This window comes from Nomascus leucogenys, chromosome 22a (assembly GCF_006542625.1).
Source record: "Nomascus leucogenys isolate Asia chromosome 22a, Asia_NLE_v1, whole genome shotgun sequence".
Classification (NCBI taxonomy): domain Eukaryota; kingdom Metazoa; phylum Chordata; class Mammalia; order Primates; family Hylobatidae; genus Nomascus; species Nomascus leucogenys.
In genome coordinates, this window is record NC_044402.1 from 43,234,834 (window position 1) to 43,255,308 (window position 20,475).

General features: G+C 44.1%; 1 pseudogene; it reads left to right on the forward strand.

The window, feature by feature from the left end:
• The first annotated feature begins 4,319 nt into the window (after positions 1-4,319).
• Positions 4,320-18,686, forward strand: LOC100588066 (annotated as a pseudogene).
• Positions 18,687-20,475: the final 1,789 nt, after the last annotated feature.

Below are 20,475 nucleotides of genomic sequence, written 5' to 3' on the forward strand. Positions count from 1 at the left end.
TTCTTTTGATTCAGCAGGTTGGAAACACTATTTATGTAGAATCCACAAAGGGACATTATGGAGCCCATTAAGGCCAATAGGGAAAAACCTAGTATCCTGCAATAAAAACAAGAAACAAGGTATCTGTGAAACCACCTAATAATGAGTGGATTCATCTCACAGAAGTAAAACTTTCCCTTGATTCAGAAGGTTGGAAAAATTATTTTTGTAGAATCTACAAAGGGACATTTCAGAGCCCATTAAGGCCTACAGGGAAAAACAGAATTTCCCATGATAAAAAAATATAAACAAAGTATCTATGAAACTGCTTTGTGATGTGTGGATTCATCTCACAGAGTTAAATCTTTCTTTTGATTCAGCAGCTTGGAAACACTCTTTTTGTAGAATCTATGAAGGGACATTTTGGAAACCATCGAGGCCTGTAGTGAAAAACCAAATATCCCACGACATTAGTCTGATGGGCTTCCCTTTGTGGGTGACCTAACTTTTCTCTCTGGCTGTCTTTAACATTTTTTTCTTAATTTTAACCTTGGTGACTCTGACGATTATGTGTATTTCTCAGGATTGCTCTTCTGGAGGAGTATCTCTGTGGTGTTCTCTGTATTTCCTGAATTTGAAGGTTGGCCTGTCTTGCTAGGTTGGGGAAGTTCTCCTGGGTAATATAATGAACAGTGTTTTCCAGCTTGGTTCCATTCTCCCTGTCACTTTTAGGTAACCAATCAAATGTTGATTTGGTGTTTTCACATAGTCCCATATTTCCTGGTGGCTTTGTTCTTTCCTTTTAAGTCTTCTTGCTATAATTTTGTCTTCCTGCTTTATTTCATTAAGTTGATTTTCAATCTCTGATTTTTTTCCACTTGATTTATTCAGCTATTGATACTTGTGTATGCTTCATAAAATTCTCATGCTTTGTTTTTCAGCTCCATCAGGTCATTTATATTCTTCTCTAAACTGGCTATTCTAGTTATCAATTTATGTAACCTTTTTTCATGGTTCTTAGATTCCTTGCATTGGGTTAGAACATGATATTTTAGCTCAGAGGGAGTTTGTTATTACCCACCTTCTGAAGCCTACTTCTGTCAATTCATCAAACTCATTCTCCATCCAGTTTTGTTCCCTTCCTGGTGAATTGTGATTTTTTCTTCTGAAATGGAGCCTCTCTGTGTCACACAGGCTGTAGTGCAGTGGTGTAATCTTGGCTCACTGCAACCTCTGCTGCCCAGGTTCAAGCAATTCTCCTACCTCAGCTTCCCAAGTAGCTGGGATTACAGGTGCATGCCACCATGCCCATGTAATTTATTGTATTTTTAGTAGAAACTGGGTTTCTCCATGCTAGCCAGGCTGCTCTCAAACGCCTGACCTTGTGTTCCACTCACATTAGCCTCCCAAAGTGCTGGGATCACAGGCCTGGACCACCGCCCTGGCCTATATTTTTTATATATGAGCAAAGAACAATCAGACTCAGTCATCAGTGTGGCAATTTTCTAGGCAACAAGGGAGGGAGGAACTTGGAGGTTGTGGCAGTGGCAGTGGAGAAGACACAGTTGCTCCGGGCTGTGCATAGGTGGCCTGAGCTGCCTTGCTCCTTGAGGCCTCAGTTTTCAGACTAGCCATGTCTGCTAGGTGATGCCCGATGTCTGCCAATGAGAGTTGTCAACCTGGAGTGAATTGAGAACACCCAGAGTGAGGGAGGAGAAGGATGGAGGCCCCCACAGCACAGTGAGTAGCGATACTCTCCCAGGTGGTCCCCACAACGAATTGGCCAGGCTCCCTGAAAAACACAGCCTAAGTCCCCACCCATCAGATTATATGGAACTTCCATTCAGAGATGAGAGACCGACTGGAAATTCTCTCAATGTCCAAGCTTAAAAGAGTCACTGGCACATCCACTAGGAATAAGACAAGTTTTAAAAGAATCCTTTCTGTGTTTTGGTTGCATCTGTGTATTTCTGTATAACAAAATTACTTATTGTAAATGTTACTTTTTTTTATTGATTACGTGTACAGTCCTGTGATAGACAGACCAGGGGACTTGGCAGCTCAGAGTCCATAAGGCCAGAAGCTGATATCCTCAATTTCTATTTAGACTGAATTTAAACAAGCCAGCCAAACACTCTGCAGTGAAACTCTCATAAAAACAAGCAATTGAAAAAGGAAAAAACAAAAAACAAACAAAATAAAACAATGCTGTCAGGGGCAGTGGCTCATGTCTGTCATCCCCGCACTTTGGGGGCCTGAGGGCATGTGGATCCCTTGATCCCAGGCAATCCAGAATAGCCTTGGAAACGTGGTGAAACCTCCTCTCTACAAAAATACAAAAAATAGCTGGTTTCATGGCCTGGACTCAAAATTAATAAATAAATTAAAATTTAAAATAAATATCTTAAATGCTGTATTCTGTTATTTTTGCTTCCTACCCTGAGCTGTTGTCTGTCTGTCCATCTGTTTGTGACAGTGTCTCACCCTGTCTGTCACCCAGGCTGTGGTGCATTGACACCATTATGGCTGACTGCAGCATCAACCTCCCCATGGTTACGTGATTCTCCCACTTTGGCCTCCTGAGTAGCTGGGACCACAGGCATATACCCTGGGTTTTGGCTGTGTTGTCCAAGACTTGACTCGAGCTCCTGGGCTCAAGCTTTCCTACAGCCTCAGCCTCCCTAAGTGTTGAGGTTGCAGGTGTGAGCCACTGCACCCAGCCTGACTTAATACATCTGGTCTCATTATATCTTGACCACGTGCCCATGAAGAACTCAAGTCAAGGGAGAGACTTTCAGTATTCTCTCCCGAAAGTGGGGAGGTGGATGGTGGCCGAGTGTCCTGTACTCCTGTGGTTTTAGGTGGCCACATGTAGAGGATAGATTTCAAATGTTTCTGCAGAGGTGCAAGCCACAGTCATTCAGGGCATCCTAGCAAAGGATGGGGTTTCTGACAATGCCTTAAGGGCCAGGAAGGGCCAGGATCTGCCAAGGCCCGTGTTCCAGGGTGGGGTTGATGGAATCCAGCATAGAGAGAGCCATCACTGCAAGCTCCGCCTCCCAGGTTCACGCCATTCTCCTGCCTCAGCCTCCTGAGTAGCTGGGACTACAGGCGCCCACCACCACGCCTGGCTAATTTTTTTTTTGTATTTTTAGTGGAGATGTGTTTCACTGTGTTAGCCTGAATGGTCTTGATCTCCTGACCTCTTGATCTCCTGACCCTGGCCTTTTGTACTATTATTCACTGAAGAATCACCAACTTCTTGGAGAGTACCTGATACATGGCATGTACTCAGCAAATACCTGCTTAATTGAATTCGGTATTTATCACATTTCTAGATGCTATAAGCTTGAGACTAGCAGAAAGTGATGCAGAATTCAGAATGGGTGATATGGCAAATGCCTTATTAAAGAATATAGGGCTGGGGGCGGTGGCTCACACTTGTAATCCCAGCACTCTGGGAGGCCAAGGGGGGTGGATCACAAGGTCAGGAGTTTCAGACCAGCCTGGCCAATATGGTGAAACCTCGTCTCTACTAAAAATACAAAAATTAGCTGGGCATGGTGGCGGGAGTCTGTAGTCCCAACTACTCGGGAGGCTGAGGCAGGAGAATTGCTTGAATCTGGGAGGCGGAGGTTGCAGTGAGCCGAGATCGCACCACTGCACTCCAGCCTGGGTGACAGAGCGAGACTCGGTATCAAAAAAAAAAAGGGTATGGACTGTATTCCATAAATAGTTGAACGTCTTCTTCCTGCTGCCCTGATAGTTGGTCTGTCTCCTAGAAATTCAGGTTTTTTTCCCTCCAGGTGAGATTATGCTAAGAAGGGAACACTGGCAAAATTATTTCCCTGATTTTCTTCAGTTAGGCTGTCTTTCCCTCCCCTTTAAGATTGTAGACTCTGTCTCAAAAAAAAAAAAGATTGTAGACCCAGCCTATAAACAAAAAACGACTGATAAACTCATAGGATCTAGAATTCTTACTTCTTACACTCTTTCTAACAACCTTAAATCTCTGATAGTGGCACCCACTTGACTTTGTTTTGTATGGATAGATTCTCATCTCTCTGTAGATTGTTTTAATCCCCAGCAGATGCGAGAGCAAAAAATAGTGTATTTGCCCTCCCTCCAGGCTTTTCTGGTAGCATTTTGTCTGTGAAACTAAGAGGCTGTAGCTGCTATTACAAGAGGGAAGGAGTAAGGATGAGCTTTTGAAAAAAAAGCAGGGTGGAGAGTGTGGCAGGATGTGGTTTTAAGAGAGGGTGGAGGGAGGGCGTTATTGTCTGCAGCGCGGGGGCGGGGGTAGTTCTGAAGTTCTGATAACACAGAATTTCGAGAGATCACAAGATCGTTTCAGGGTGGTAGGGTGGGGTGGGGTGGGGCTGGGGGCTTGTCGCCCTTTCAGGCTCCACCCTTTGCGGAGATCATAAATAGTCATGATCCCAGCCAGACCCAGAGATGCTGTAATGGTGAGACTTTGGAGCCTTCCTGAGGACCTGGAGAAAACTTGCTGCTGAGAAGGACATTTTGAAGGTTTTGTTGGCTGAAAAAGCTGTTTCTGGAATCATACCCCTAGATCTTTCTTGAAGACTTGAATTAGATTACGGCGATGGGGACACAGAAGGTAAGAATGATATAATTACTGGTTATTTTTGCTTGTTTGGGATACACTCAGAAAGGCAAATATTAATAGTAATTGCCTTGTTCTATTTTCTCCTAAGTCACCAAGCCATCTTAAGGCCTTTTCATTTCTTCTCTAGCCTGCACTGCTGCCGCTTCATCAGTTCTCTTTGAACGTCATACAGTTCTGTTCACCTTCTTATCTTAGGAAAGTCACCCGGAGAAGTTGTGTTTGCTTCTCAGGTTTATTTTAGGTCACCATTTGCCACTGAGGACGAGATGGTTGAGTGTTTAGAGGATCGGGCTGCTTGGTTGTATGGATTACAAGTGTGGGTCTCAGAGCCAGTGTAAAGACTTCTCTGGAAGCATTAGACCTTGAAAAGGTCTGTGTTTGGGGGCACAGGCCAGGGTCCAGCCATCTGTTTGTCCTATAACCTATGGGGTTCGTGGATGCTAAGGAGAAAGTATTCCAGCTGTCCTTCCTATTAGGGTTAAAATTGTGAGTGCAGGACATACTAAAATATTGAGTGTTGTATATGCAACATTTGCAGGGAGAAAGGCTTTTTTTTTTCTGATTGAGTTTTGCTCTTGTTGCCCAGGCTGGCATGCAATGGAGCGACCTCAGCTCACCACAGCCTCCGCCTCCTGGTTTCAAGCGATTCTCCTGCCTCAGCCTCCAGAGTAGCTGGGATTACAGGCATGAACCACCGTGCCCAGCTAATTTTCTATTTTTAGTAGAGACGGGGTTTCTCCATGTTGGTCAGGCTGGTCTAGACTCCCGACCTCAGGTGATCCACCCGGCTTGGCCTCCCAAGGTGCTGAGATTACAGGCATGAGCCACCGCACGCAGCAAGAAAGGCATTTTTTACCAAGATAAATTTAACTAAAAATAAGGGGCCAGATGTGGCGGGTCACGCTTATAACCCCAGCATTTGGGAAACCAAGGCAGGAGGATCACATGAGGCCTGGAGTTTGAGACTAGCCTTGGGCAATATAGTGAGATCCCATCTCTACAAAGCAGAAAGAAAGAAAATGTAGGAAAATAAGAAAGGGATGGAAAATTATGAGACTAAAGAAGAAAAGGCTCTCAAAGATAGTGAATGATGAGAGGAGACAGAAGAGATTTTTACTAAAGGGAAAAAGATTTAACAGAGAGCACTGTACTGGCAGGCCCTTCCAGGGTACTGATGCTTAGCTGTGACTGAGACATCTGGGAGGCTGCAGGCAAGGTCACTTCCGCTGAAGCTCCCAGCCTGCTGCCTAATCTTCCCGACCTGAAAGGAAAGGAGTTTAAGATATGAAAGACTGAAGGGATTTTGGGTGGGATATGAAAGGTTGAAGGGATTTGGGGTGGGATATGAAAGGTTGAAGGGATTTTGAGTGGGATATGAAAGGTTGAAGGGATTTTGGGTGGGGTGGGGCGAGGGGAATGGCATAGAAGATGGCCTCAGGTATAAAAATTGAGATGCTCCAAGGTGGAAATGGAAAATGTCTTGCCCAGCTGAATTATTCCAGACAAGGTGAAGATGACCAGTTCTCCCCACTAAGAAATGTCTCTTATATGTTGGGTTCATCTCTTATGTGTTGGGTTCAGAGTAAGAGTGTACTTTCTTCCCCTGCGCAGGAGTTAGGGATAGCAGAACTGTATTTAATAAATGAAGACTGAAATGAGGCCAGGATGCAGTGGGTAGATCCAGTAGGTTACATGGTCCTGAGAGATAAGAGATTCAAAAGAGCTACCCAGCAGTGAAGACACAAACTACCACCCCCCCCACCACCACCACCAGTGGGCTTCCGTGGAGCCTGGGGTACAGATCAGACTGCACTGTATTTGCTTCCAAAATGATCAATTCTCAGTAATCTTACCCAAGGCTGTCTTTTTCTCTGCCCTTCCAGTTCTTGAATTGAATTCTATGCCTACATTTGCCTGATGCAAGTTTTTAAATATTTCCAAACTGACTAACCCAGTTTCTCTTAACTTCTTTCTTCCCCAATTTTCTTTCCACTTTTACCAAGTTAACTTCACATTCTTATCTCCAGATAATTTCTTTAGTGTAATCTATTCCTTTGTCTTCCCCATTAATTACCTAAATCTCATTTGATGTTCTTTTCATACCACTCAAGGTCAAATTCTCCTAAGACAGCTGCATAATTAATAAGAAACAGTCATCAATCACAAGTTTTAAGGACTATTCTCTCCTCTGTCTTCCCTCCCTCCAGGTCACCCCAGCTCTGATCTTTGCCATCACAGTTGCTACAATCGGCTGTTTCCAATTTGGCTACAACACTGGGGTCATCAATGCTCCTGAGAAGGTGAGTGCCAGGCCACAGTAATTAGAATTTAGAATAGGGAAGTTATTCCTTTAAGTAGAGTTTCAAGAAATCAGAATTTAAGGCCAGGCACGGTAGAACCTGCTTGGAGTCCCAGCTACTCCGGAGGCTGAGGCCTAAATATCACTTGAGCCCAGGAGTTAAACACCATCCTGGGCAACACAGTTAGTGAGGGTCCCTCCACAAACTAGGAGATTTTAAGAAAAACGTCATATCTATCCTGTCCAAGACTGAAGATGGAGACAATATTGGTGGGGAAAATTAGTGGGGTCATTTAATCAAAGCAGAAAGCTCACTTACTCCCTGAACACTGGGCGGTGCTCTTCTTCCTCCCACTCTTTGACCTCATAGTGATGCACTTCCTGTATTATTCCTTAGGGTTTAGTTACAAAGAAGCTGGGTTCCCTTAGCAAAGGGCCGGGGTGGACTGTGAACCTCGGTGCTGCCACCTACTGGGATTTTCAGGACAAACTTACTATTCCAGGGAGAGTTAACATAAATTCCAATATGTTATCTGCCCCTTCCATTCCCGTCTATTTATTCCCTTGATTCTCTAGGAAGGAAATGATCCCTAATATTTGTGTCTTTTGTTCTCATCCAACTGTAGCAGTCTGTTCTTCCACCAACCCTTTTATTTTGCAGATCCTAAAGGAATTTATCAATAAAACTTTGACAGACAAGGGAAATGCCCCTCCCTCTGAGGTGCTGCTCACGTCTCTCTGGTCCTTGTCTGTGGCCATATTCTCCATCAGGGGTATGATCGGCTCCTTTTCAGTTGGACTCTTTGTCAACCGCTTTGGCAGGTATTGACTAGAAACTGGGCAAGGAAGTGAGCTCTACCAGCCGCACTGAGGACAAGTGTGGAGAGTTACAGCAGGGAGGTGATGATGCCTTTGAATACGAACACCTTGAATTCTAATCAAGGGAAACCTAGTCCAACTGGCCCCGAATATGACTGCCCTTGCTTGGAGCTCTACTACCCTGGATAGCTCCCACCCAGCTGTGCAAGAGATGAACTGTGTGAGTGATTGGCCTTTGCAGTCCAGCTAGGGATAGTTCAGAATTATTCCCTAGTAAACTCAACTATGGGGTTTCCAGAAACATACTTAATTTACAAGGTCCAAAGTTTATCACTCTTCTAAAAAAAAAAAAAAAAAAAACTGGGGTCTCATATAAATGTTTTCATTATTTTACAGAGGATTGGTAGGAATTATTTTTGTACTTCTTAGTCTATGGCAAATGTGGATAATGGCAAAAAAACCTTCTTATTCTATAGAAGCTTAACAATATGTTTTAGAAGGTAGAATATATTTTCAGTTATGACTAATGAAGGAACTGTTTTAATTTGCCAATTAGGCAGGGTGTGCTGGCTCACACCTGTAATCCTAGCACTTTGGGAAACTGAGGCAAGTGGATCAGCTGAGGTCAGGAGTTCGAGACCAGCCTGGCCAACATGGGGAAACCCTGTCTCTACTAAAAATACAAAAATTAGCTGGGTGTAGTGACAGGCACCTATAATCCCAGCTACTCCAGAGGCTGAGGCAGGAAAATCACCTGAACCTGTGGTGGGGGTGCAGAGGTTGCAGTAAGCTGAGATCTGGCCACTTCACACCAGCCTGGGTGAAAGAGCGAAACTCTGTCTCAAAAAAAAAAAAGCTGGCGCCGTGGCTCACCCATGTATTCCCAGCACTTTGGGAGGCTGAGGCTGGCAGATCACAAGGTCAGGAGATGGAGACCAACCTGGCTAACACGGTGAAACCCCGTCCCTACTAAAAGTACAAAAAATTAGCTGGGCGTGGTGGTGTGGGCCTGTAATCCCAGCTGTTTGGAAGCTGAGTCAGGAGAATCTCTTGAGCCTGGGAGGCGCAGGTTGCAGTGAGCCGAGATGCCGCCACTGCACTCCAGCCTGGGCGACAGACCAAGACTCCGTCTCCAAAAAAAAAAAAAAATTACCAATTAGATATTCTAGAAATGCAATTGGAATTCACATTTAAAAATCGATAAGGCAACCTGTTTTACTTGATTATGTTGTTCTTTTTTTTTTACCCCCCAAGAAAGAGGGTCTTGCTTTGTCACCTGGGCTGGAGTGTAATGGCCCAATCACAGCTCACTACAGCCTCGACCTCCCACCTCAGCTCCCTGAGTGCCTGGGACTACAGGCGGGCACCATCACACCTGGTTCCCAACTAGAAATGTTCTGATAATAGAAAGTGAAAAACAAAAGTTAGATCAAAAAAAAGAGATGATATGAGCCTGGAGAAGAGCAGAATAATGAGGACAGAAGAGAAGTTAGGAGCCTCTCACTTTGCTAATTCCACTTTATCTTTGATTAACCTTACAGGCACAATTCAATGCTGATTGTCAACCTGTTGGCTGTCACTGATGGCTGCTTTATGGGGCTAAGTCGGTTGAAATGCTGATCCTGGGCCGCTTGGTTATTGGCCTTTTCTGCGGACTCTGCACAGGTTTTGTGCCCATGTACATTGGAGAGATCTCGCCTACTGCCCTGCAGGGTGCCTTTGGCACTCTCAACGAGCTGGGCATCTTTGTTGGAATTCTGGTGGCCCAGGTATTCTAGAACTTCCCATACTTAATGAGTGTTAGTTTCATGGGTCATTAAAAGAGTTATCATAGGTAAAGCACTGAAGAATATCTGGCACATGTTCAATTACATATGGAAGTTTTAGATATTGTTACTATAACTCATAGATAGTAGCTGAAGAAGCAGGCTGAGGCTGAGCACGGTGGCTCATGCCTGTAATCCCAGCACTTTGGGAGGCCAAGGTGGGCGGATCATGAGGTCAGCAGATAAAGACCAGCCTGGCTAACATGGTGAAACCCAATCTCTACTAAAAATACCAAAAATTAGCCAGGCGTGGTGGCGGGTGCCTGTAGTCCCAGCTACTCGGGAGGTTGAGGCCGGAGAATGGTGTGAACCCAGGAGGCGGAGTTTGCAGTGAGCCAAGATTGTGCCACTGCACTCCAGCCTGGGTGACAGAGCGAGACTCCGTCTCAAAAAAAAAAAAAAAAAAAAAAAAAAAAAAAAAAAAAAATGCAGGCTGAGTAGAGAAAGGAAAAGAAACACAATTTTTTCACATGGTAAAAGAATATGATTTTCTGAACTTTTTGTGTTTTAATGAACTTGTGGCCTGTAAAGTATGGGGTTTATAGCATTATCTTTGTGTGGTTTCTAGATCTTTGGTCTGGAATTCATCCTTGGGTCTGAAGAGCTATGGCCACTGCTACTGGGCTTTACCATCCTTCCTACTATCCTACAAAGTGTAGCCCTTCCATTTTGCCCTGAAAGTCCCAGATTTTTGCTCATTAACAGAAAGGAAGAGGAGAATGCTAAGCGGAGTGAGTATCCTTCACACCTTACTACATGAATTATATGGTTGTGGTTGGTTTTAGGGATGAGGCGACTGGACCTATTTTCTGTTATGCGCTTTCCCTGCCCCTCGGAATCCAAGTGAGGAGGGTTCTGATTACTCCTGAGTCAGATTTTCAGCCCCTAAAGAATGAGGTGAAAAGGCAAGTTTAGGAATGGATGCTATCAGGCCAGGTGTGGTGGCTCATGCCTGTCATCCAGCACTTTAAGAGGCCGAGGTGGGTCACCTGAGGTCAGGAGTTCAAGACCTGCCTGAACAACATGGAGAAACCCCATCTCTACTAAAAATACAAAATTAGCTGGGCATGGTGGCCCATGCCTGTAATCCCAGCTACGTGGGAGGCTGAGGCAGGAGAATCACATGAACTCGGGAGGTGGAGGTTGCAGGGAGCTGAGATCATGCCATTGCACTCCAGCGTGGGGAACAAGAGTGAAACTCCATCTCAAAAAAAAAAAAAAGAAGGAATGGATGCTATCGATCACCTCATCTTGTGCGGCCCTTTCCTGGCTGCCTTACAGGAAGAATGGATTTGGGGCAGTGCATTGTCTTTATCCTTCCCTCTTTCTTTTTTTCACCAGTCCTCCAGCAGTTGTGGGGCACCCAGGATGTATCCCAAGACATCCAGGAGATGAAAGATGAGAGTGCAAGGATGTCACAAGAAAAGCAAGTCACCCTGCTGGAGCTCTTTAGAGTGTCCAGCTACCGACAGCCCCTCATCATTTCCATTGTACTGCAGCTCTCTCAGCAGCTCTCTGGGATCAATGCTGTGGGTATGATACTTTAGGGTCAAAGGTGTCTTACAGTATTTCACTTAAAATGCCGGGCATGGTGGTGGTGTGCCTGTAGTCTCAGCTACTCAGGAGACTGAGGTAAGAGGATCACTTGAGCTCAGAAGTTTCAGGCTGCAGTGAGCTATAATTATGCCACTGCATTCCAGGCTGGGTGACAGAGTGAGACTCTGTCTCTGAAATTTAAAAAAAGGGGAAAAAAAAGACCCTGGAAGGACACTGGCAACTTCAGAGTGAACTGACTTTACCAGTCTGTTTTTACAACTAGAATAGCGAGCATGGTAGTTTAAAGAGGGCATAACAGTTTAAAGAGGGCGGCACAACGGAAGCTAGCATGTGGCAGATAGCCCTTGTATTCCATGCAAATATCAGCTTCCTGCATTTGACTGTGGATTATAGGAAGAGAGTATTCCTGTGCCTTCTAGTCAACTTCTAGTCTACTATTTTGAGCATTTTGATGCTCAAAATAGTAAGTTGGTTCTTAGAACTTTTCTCCTACCTAGCACACCAGGATATTTGTATTTGAAGTGGCAGTGCTTCTTATGGGGGGTTAGAGGCTGTTTTGTCAAAATCTATGAGGAGCCAGGTGTGGTGGCTGCTCATGCCTGTAGTCCCAGCTACTACTTGGGAGGCTGAGGTGGGAATATCACTTAGGCCCAGGAGTCAAGCCTGGCAATATAGTATGACCCTGTCTTTAAAAAAAAAAAAAACCTCGGGAGGAAATACACAGTAGTTAGAAAAAAGCCTCCTAGGTGATGTTGATGAATCCCAGTCTGAAATTTCCTCATTTGGAAATGAGAATGTAGGCCACATGTATTACTGGAGAAATATGTGCTTCCAAGACTTTCCAGAGCAGCAGAGCTGGGACTAGGCAGGTGAGGCAGCTATGTGCAAGTGTAGCCCTGAGAATGAGCACCTCTTTAAAGAATGTACTTTGTGTTAGTTCTGTGCCTGTTTAAAATAAGAAAAAAGAAAGAATAAAAGAATGCATCTGAGGCAACTCCCTAGCTGCCTCACCACGGTCTGGGCTCTGCAAAACAGGATCAGGAAAAGATCACCTGTGAGAAATGACAAATCCGTGTGCACTCTGAGGGACACTCCTGCCACTTCAGAGTATGGTGTGCACATTTTTTTTTTTGAAACAGAATCTCACTCGGCACCCAGGCTGGAGTACAGTGGCATGATCTCGGCTCACTGCAACCTCCACCTCCCAGGTTCAAGCAATTCTCCTGCCTCAGCCTCCTAAGAAGGTGGGACTACAGGCATGTGCCACCATGCCCGGCTAATTTTTGTATTTTTAGTAGAGAACGGGTTTCACCATGTTGGCCACGATGGTCTCGATCTCTTGACCTAGTGATCCGCCCGCCATGGCCTTCCTAAGTGCTGGGATTATAGGCGTGAGCCACTGTGCCTGGCCCATTCTTTTTTGAGGTGAAGTCTTACTCTGTCACCCAGGCTGGGGTGCTGTGGTGCAATCTCAGCTCACCACAACCTCCATCTCCTGGGTTCAAGTGATTCTCCTGCCTCAGACTCCTGAGATTACAGGCGGGATTACAGCCCAGATTATATGCACACACCACCATACCTTGCTAATTTTTTCATATTTTTGGTAGACAATAGAGGGATATCACCATGTTGGCCAGGCTGGTCTCAAACTCCTGACCTCAGGTGATCCACCCACCTCATCTCTCTCTCCTAAAGTGCCAGCCTTACAGGTGTGACCCACCTCACCCGGCATGTACATTAATTATTGTTGGACTAAGCTGGCTCCCAATTTAGTCAATGAGTAGATTTTGCGCCAGGTATAATCTCACCCAAAGCTGGCTGCACCAGAATTATGGGGGTTGGGATTCCTGAGTCAGCTGAATTTGAGAATCCCTGTGTAAGAGACCTGAAAATTGTCACTTTTCCGACCTACTTTTGCACAAATGATGATTTCTAATTTCCCTTATGGGCGAGTGGGTAAGAGGTTGCATTGTATCATGTTTACCTAGCAGAGTAAACTATTTAGGTGAGATGATGTAGGGGTTAGCTTACCTCCCTTGGTGACACTAGATAGCAAAGTCATTTTACTATAAGAAGTTTTATTGAGATGTGTGCATGTACATTAGGTTTTTGACGTGTAGACATTATGTGAAGGAAGAGAATTGGCATACCTATTTATTGCTTGTTTAAACTGCTCAAGTAATTACTTTTGCACCAGCCTAATATCTTTCCCCACAAGCTTGACGTCATCATATAATATGTTGAGATTTTTTAACAGTCTTAATTAGCCCTAGAGCAGCAGGTTTTTCAATAATGACTCTACAAATCTCAGTTTCAAAAAACAATTATCTTATTTTAGAAAATATGGATAGACATAGTTTACATCTTACATACTAGGGATTTAAAGAGTTGTTTCTTGAGAAGGTAAATCCCAATGTAGAGGTCCATATTCATCAAAAAGACTAATAAATATTGCTACGGAGGCAAATACTCTGGGTGAAATAAACTGAAGTGAACCTCGGTAACCTAGATAATTTTCCCTTGTTAACTTGAGGTCTGAGTCCAGTATTTTAATATCTCTTAACTGTGGTAGTTGTAGCAACTTTAGATTTTAGCACAGTGCCTAGCACACAACATAACAATTTGTTTAATATATATTAAATTACAATAATAGCTGGTATTATTTCATAAAACACTTCAAAAGGGCCTAGGCCTAGGAAATACCACCCAACCTCTGCTTATTCAATGAGCAGGATAATGTTATTCAATTAGTTCACTATCAAATTGAGACATGGATGTCCCTATCAATGTTTTGAGGGTTTGGGGAAGAGCTAATTAAAAAAGCATTTAGCTGGGCATGATGGCACATGCCTATAATCCCAGCAACTTGGGAGGCTGAGAGACAGGAGGGTCTCCTGAGACCAAGAGTTTAGGAGCAGCCTGGGCAGCAGTGAGTTTCTGTCTCAATTTATAAAAAAGAAACCAGTTAGTAGGCATTACACCTTCATAGAAGTTAGTGAAGTGGACATAAGCAAGAGGAAATGGAACAGTGGGAATAAGCATTTTTAGAAGAAACGATATGAATGAGTAGCTAGAATTAAGAACATTTAGAAAGAGAAAGGAGGACCAGGTGCGGTGGCTCATGCCTGTAATCCTAGCACTTTGGGAGGCCAAGGCGAGCAGGTCACTTGAGGTCAGGAGTTCGAGACCAGCCTGGCCAACATGGCGAAAACCCGTCTCTACTTAAAACTACAAAAATTATCTTGGTGTGGTTGCAGGCACCTGTAGTCCAGCTACTCAGGAGGCTGAGGCAGGAGAATCGCTTGACTCTGGGAGGTGGAGGTGCCAGTGAGCTGAGATTGTGCCACTGCACTCCTGCCTGAGTGACAGATTGAGTCTCCCTCTCAAAAAAAAGAGAAAGGAGATAAGATACAGAAGATAATTCATTTGCAGAAGGGATATTAGTTTTGAACAAAAACCCTAGAAAAAGGATTTCTTACCCACTGGGACTTTTAAGTTTATTTTTGAGGGTTCTGTATAACTGGTGTACAGAATTGTATCAAAGTTGCATGTTTTCTTTTCTCCTAGGTGTTCTATTACTCAACAGGAATCTTCAAGGATGCAGGTGTTCAAGAGCCCATCTATGCCACCATCAGCTCGGGTGTGGTTAATACTATCTATCTTCACTGTAGTTTCTGTAAGTTGGATGGTTTGGTAATTTTGGGGGGGAGAAAAGGATCCTTGCTACAGGTGTTCAAAGATGGATTGCATGACCCTACCATCATTTAGTTACCTTTTCGTTGTTTAATTTTCCTTTGGGAAAAAGAGCTACATTTAATGTTGGATGTAGTCTTCACTCTTCTAGCAAATATGGGATGGAAGGGAAAGGAGGGAGTATAGAAGGGACTATATAGTATGCTTTGAACTTGGAATTGGAAGAGAAGTGTTTGGAAAAACTCAAGCTCTGTTATTCCACTGTTTTTACACTAAAACAACAATAATCAACAGAAGATATCTGTGATCCCCAGAATATGTGAGAATTTTTCCCCATGAAGTGGGCAATCCGTTCTGTAGTGGACACCATCTAGGTGTCCTGTGATTTAATTCTGACAGTGTCTACCTGGAGATAGCATCAGATCGCACAGGTTGGTAGCCCAGTTCCCAAGGCTGCCCCCCACTCTTGATGCCAATCGCAAGCTCCAGGTTGTTTGCCTGTGCTTCTGACCCACCAGCTGGAGATCAGGATTCCCATGACACCTTCTTTGGGTTTGATTAATTTGCTACAGTGGCTCACAGAACTCAGGAAAATTGTTTCCTAGTTTGATTTAAAGGATATTTTAAAGCACAGAAATAAAAAACCAGATGAAGAGATTCACGGGGCAAAGTCTGGAGGGATCCTGAGCACGTGAGTTTCTGTCTCTGTGGGGTTGGGGTGCACTCCTAGCACATAGATGATTTGTTGCTGACCTTCCTGTCAGCTTCCATGGGTTCAGATATCTGGAAGTTCCCCACACCCTGCCTTTTGGGCCTTTTATGCAGGCTTAATTGGTTCTCCATGATTGAAGCAGGGACAACTGTTCTGAAATGTGATTGGACGAAAAGGGAATGATCTGAACACAGCTGGGGCCTGTCTGTTTGGATTATTTTGGCCTCTCTGTAGCATTTCTTCCTCTAGGGTGTGGGGCAGGACCCTCTCTGAAATGAGGGTTTTATGACCCACAGTCAGATTAGTGTCCTGCCAAGTGGGAGGGCAGGAGAAAGTTAGAGAAGAATTCTGTTATCTGAGGCCTGCTCCTGAGGCCTAAAGCATCCCAACATTATACCAAAAGACTCTACCAAGGGCTATGGGGATTTTGAGCCAGGACCTGTGAATGGAACACAATATGTATGTATATAAAATCATAAATCACAGGAGGTGTATCCGTAACAAGTGTCCTGCTGTTGGTAAGGCAGATTTCAAATAGCTCAGACACTGTTTTCATGGAAAGGAAAACTGAAGTTTCATGTCATATTCTTCTTCTTCCAGCTATTTCTGGTGGAAAGGGCAGGAAGAAGGACTCTGCATATGACAGGCCTTGGAGGGATGGCTTTTTGTTCTACACTCCTGACTGTTTCTTTGTTATTAAAGGTGAGTGCTCTTTGAGTGAAGAAAAGGGAGGGGGAAAGAAAGAGAGGTTACAGTTGACTTCTGTGACACAAGGGGTGGGTTTTTAAGGTTGCGGTTTGTCAATAAAGTCAGAAGAGAGAAGCAGGATGCCCAGAGTTTAAGAAACATGGGTCATCAGAGAACTGGAGGCAAACTGTTCGAATCCTTACCTTATAGAACATTATTGTAGCTTATAAAATACATTATCTAATTTAATTCTTAAAATAATATCAAGGTAATCACACTTAATAGTGTGATTGACCTCAAATAATCCACCTGCCTTGGTATGAGCCACAGTGCCCGGCCAAAAAAATTTTTTTTTTAAATTAGGCAGGTGTGGTGGTGCATGCTTCAAGTCCAAACGATTTGAGAGGCTGAGGTGGGAGGATTGCTTAAGCCCAGGAGATAGATGATGCAGTGAGCTATTGTAGTGCCACTACACTCCAGCATGGGCAACAGAGTAAGACCCTGTCTCAAAAAATAAAAATAAAAATAAATCCAAGCCTTTGGATTCCACAGCCACTCTTTGTGTTGTACATCAGGGACAGGAGGATCTTGCCATTAACTGCTTCTGGGAACCTAGATACTAGGTTACAATGTCTTTAAATTTAATTTTCTCTGTTCCTTCCTCTTACAGGATAACTATAATGGGATGAGCTTTGTCTGTACTGGGGCTATCTTGGTCTTTGTCGCCTTCTTTGAAATTGGACCAGGCCCCATTCCCTGGTTTATTGTGGCCGAACTCTTCAGCCAGGGCCCCCGCCCAGCTGTGATGGCAGTGGCTGGCTGCTCCAACTGGACCTCCAACTTCCTAGTCGGATTGCTCTTCCCCTCCGCTGCTGTGAGTAAATTCACCTTATCTTAAAACCAGCCTATGTAAGCTGACATGTTGAAGATACTCATTAATAATACAGTAGTCTGAGCCTGGCATGGTGGCTCACGCCTGTAATCCTATCACTGTGGGAGGCTGAGGCAGGTGGATCACCTGAGGTCAGGAGTTCGAGACCAGCCTGGCCAGCATGGTGAAATTCAAAAATTAGCTGGGCATGATGGCACATGCCTGTAATTCCAGCTACTTGGGAGACCGAGGAAGGAGAATTGCTTAAACCTGGGAGGTGGAGGTTGCAGCGAGCCAGAATCACACTACTGCACTCTAGCCTGCTCGATGGAAGCAAGACTCCATCCCTAAATAAATAAAAAAATACGGTAGTCCCTGCTCATCTTCAGTTTCAGTTACCTGTAGTCTGAAAATATTAAATGGAAAATTGCAGAAATAAACAATTCATAAAGTTTAAATTACGGCCGGACACAGTGGCTCAAGCCTGTAATTCCAGCACTTTGAGAGGCCAAAGCGGGTGGATAACTTGAGGTCAGGAGTTGGGGACCAGCGAGACTATCATGGTGAAACCCTGTTTCTACAATAAATACAAAAATTAGGCCAGGCATCGTGGCTCACCACTGTAATCCCAGTGAGCGAGATCATGCCATTGCACTCCAGTCTGGGCAACGAGAAACTCTGTCTCAAAAAAAAAAAAAGTTATCCAGGTGTGGTAGCACACATCTGTAGTCCTAGCTAGTCAGGAGACTGAGGCAAGAGAATCACTTGAACCCAGGAGGTGGAGTTCACGTTGAGCTGAGATGACGCTTCTGCACTCCAGCCTGGGTGACAGAGCGAGATTCCGTCTCAAAAAAAAAAAAAAATTCATAAATAGAGATGAAGTTGCCCAGGCTAGTCTCAAACTGCTGGGTTCCAGTGATCCTCCCACCTTGACCTCCCAAAGTGCTGGGATTACAGGTGTGAGCCACCGCACTCGGCCCAGAAACACAGATTTTAAAAATAATACTCAACAGTCCAAAAATACTCAGTAGACATTTGGAAGCATCTAACTGTAATGAAAAGGAACGACAGAAAGAAAACTAGAGAGAACTACAGTAAGTTAGCAATGGAATCATAAGTGAATCTCCGAAGAAACCTGTTTTCATTAAATATGGAAGGGTTATAGCTTGAAGCCTATTGGAAATATGTGAAGGAAATTGAGTTTGTCAGTGACCAGATTTTTGTAACAACCTTCCTTTTTCCTGTCCTTTCACTAGCACTATTTAGGAGCCTACGTTTTTATTATCTTCACCGGCTTCCTCATTACCTTCTTGGCCTTTACCTTCTTCAAAGTCCCTGAGACCCGTGGCAGGACTTTTGAGGATATCACACGGGCCTTTGAAGGGCAGGCACACGGTGCGAATAGATCTGGGAAGGACGGCGTCATGGAGACGAACAGCATCGAGCCTGCTAAGGAGACCACCACCAATGTCTAAGTCATGCCTCCTTCCACCTCCCTCCCAGCATGGGAAAGCCACCTCTCCCTGAACAAGGGAGAGACCTCATCAGGATGAACCCAGGACTGCTTCTGAATGCTGCTACTTGATTCCTTTCTCATCCCATGCACTCCATGAGCACCCAAGGTTGGGGTTTGTTGGATTTTCAATTGCTTTTTAAATATTTTATTTCCTGGACATTCTCTTCTGCTTGGAAGAGACCAAGTGAACCTACCTTCATTTCAGGAGGGATTGGCCGCTTGGCATATGACAACTTTGCCAGCTTTTCCTCCCTTGGGGTCTAATATTGCCACACTAGGGGATACAGGAGAGGAAAAGAGAGGTGCAGTTCCCCCAACCTCAGACTTATCAGGAAGCAGATAAATGTGAGTGTGGAAGACAGAGGGGGTTTATGTAAGAGCACCTTCCTCACTTCCATACAGCTCTACTCGGCAAATTAACTTGAGTTTTATTTATTTTATCCTCTGGCTTAATCACATAAATATTTATTTTTAAGTGTAATTTTGCTAAATAATAAAAACAGAAGGAAATTGAGATTAGAGGGAGGTGTTTAAAGAGAGGTTATAGAGTAAAAGATTTGATGCTGGAGAGGTTAAGGTGCAATAAGAATGTAGGGAGAAATGTAGTTCATTATTGGAGGGTAAATGATATCGTGCCTGAGGTCTGTACGTTACCTCTTAACAATTTTTGTCCTTCAGATGGAAAACCTTTAAGTTTAATTTCTCATAAAAGTCATATACCTATATAATAAAGCTACTGATTTCCTTTGGAACTTTTTTCTTTAAGATAATAATTTACATGTAGTAGTACTTGAAATCTAGGATTATTAACTATTATGGGCATTTTAGTTAATGATGGTTGATGGGTTCTAATTTTGGATGGAGTCGAGGGAAGGGAAAGTGAGTTCTAGAAAGCCTGTTACCCTCACTGGATGAAATAACTCCTTCTTCTTGTAGTAGTCTCACTACTTTTGAAGTAATCCTGCCACCTATCTTGTGGGAGAGCCATCCAAATGAGAAACCTAAAATAATTGGTTCTGGGTAGAGATTCATTATTTCTCCACTTTGTTCTTTAGGAGATTTTAGGTGTTGATTTTCTGTTTTATTTTAACTCATATCTTTAAAGGAATTCCCCAAAGAATGTTTATAGCAAACTTGGAATTTGTAACCTCAGCTCTGGGAGAGGATTTTTTTTCTGAGCGATTATTATCTAGTGTGTTGTTGCTTTAGGCTCACGGCACGCTTGGCGTATGTCTGTTGCCATGTCACTGTGGTCCTATGCCGAGTGCCCTCAGGTGACTTGAATCTTTCCAGTAAACCACGTTTAGATGGTATGAGTCAATGTGCAGTGTAGCCCACACTTGAGAGGATGAATGTATGTGCACTGTCACTTTGCTCTGGGTGGAAGTATGTTATTGTTGACTTATTTTCTCTGTGTTTGTTCCTACAGCCCCTTTTTCATATGTTGCTCAATCTCCCTTTCCCTTCTTGGTGCTTACACATCTCAGACCCGGTAGCCAAACCCTTGCCAGTGACAGTATTTTTGTTCTCAGTTCTCACTGTTCCCTCTGGTCATGGAGCCTTTGAATAAAAATGCACATAGCTGAGGCCAGGTGCGGTGGCTCACACCTGTAAGCCCAGCACTTTGGGAGGCCTAGGCGGGTGGTCAGGGGTTTGAGACCAGTCTGGCCAACATAGTGAAACCCTGTCTCTACTAAAAATGCAAAAATTAGCCGGGCATGTTGGCGGGCACCTGTAATCCCAGCTACTTGGGAAACTGAGGCAGGAGAATCACGTGAACCCAGGACACAGGGGTTGCAGTGAGCCGAGATCACATCATTGCACCCTAGCCTGGGCCACAGGGCGAGACTCCGTCTCAAAAAAAAAATGCACATAGCTATGGAGTG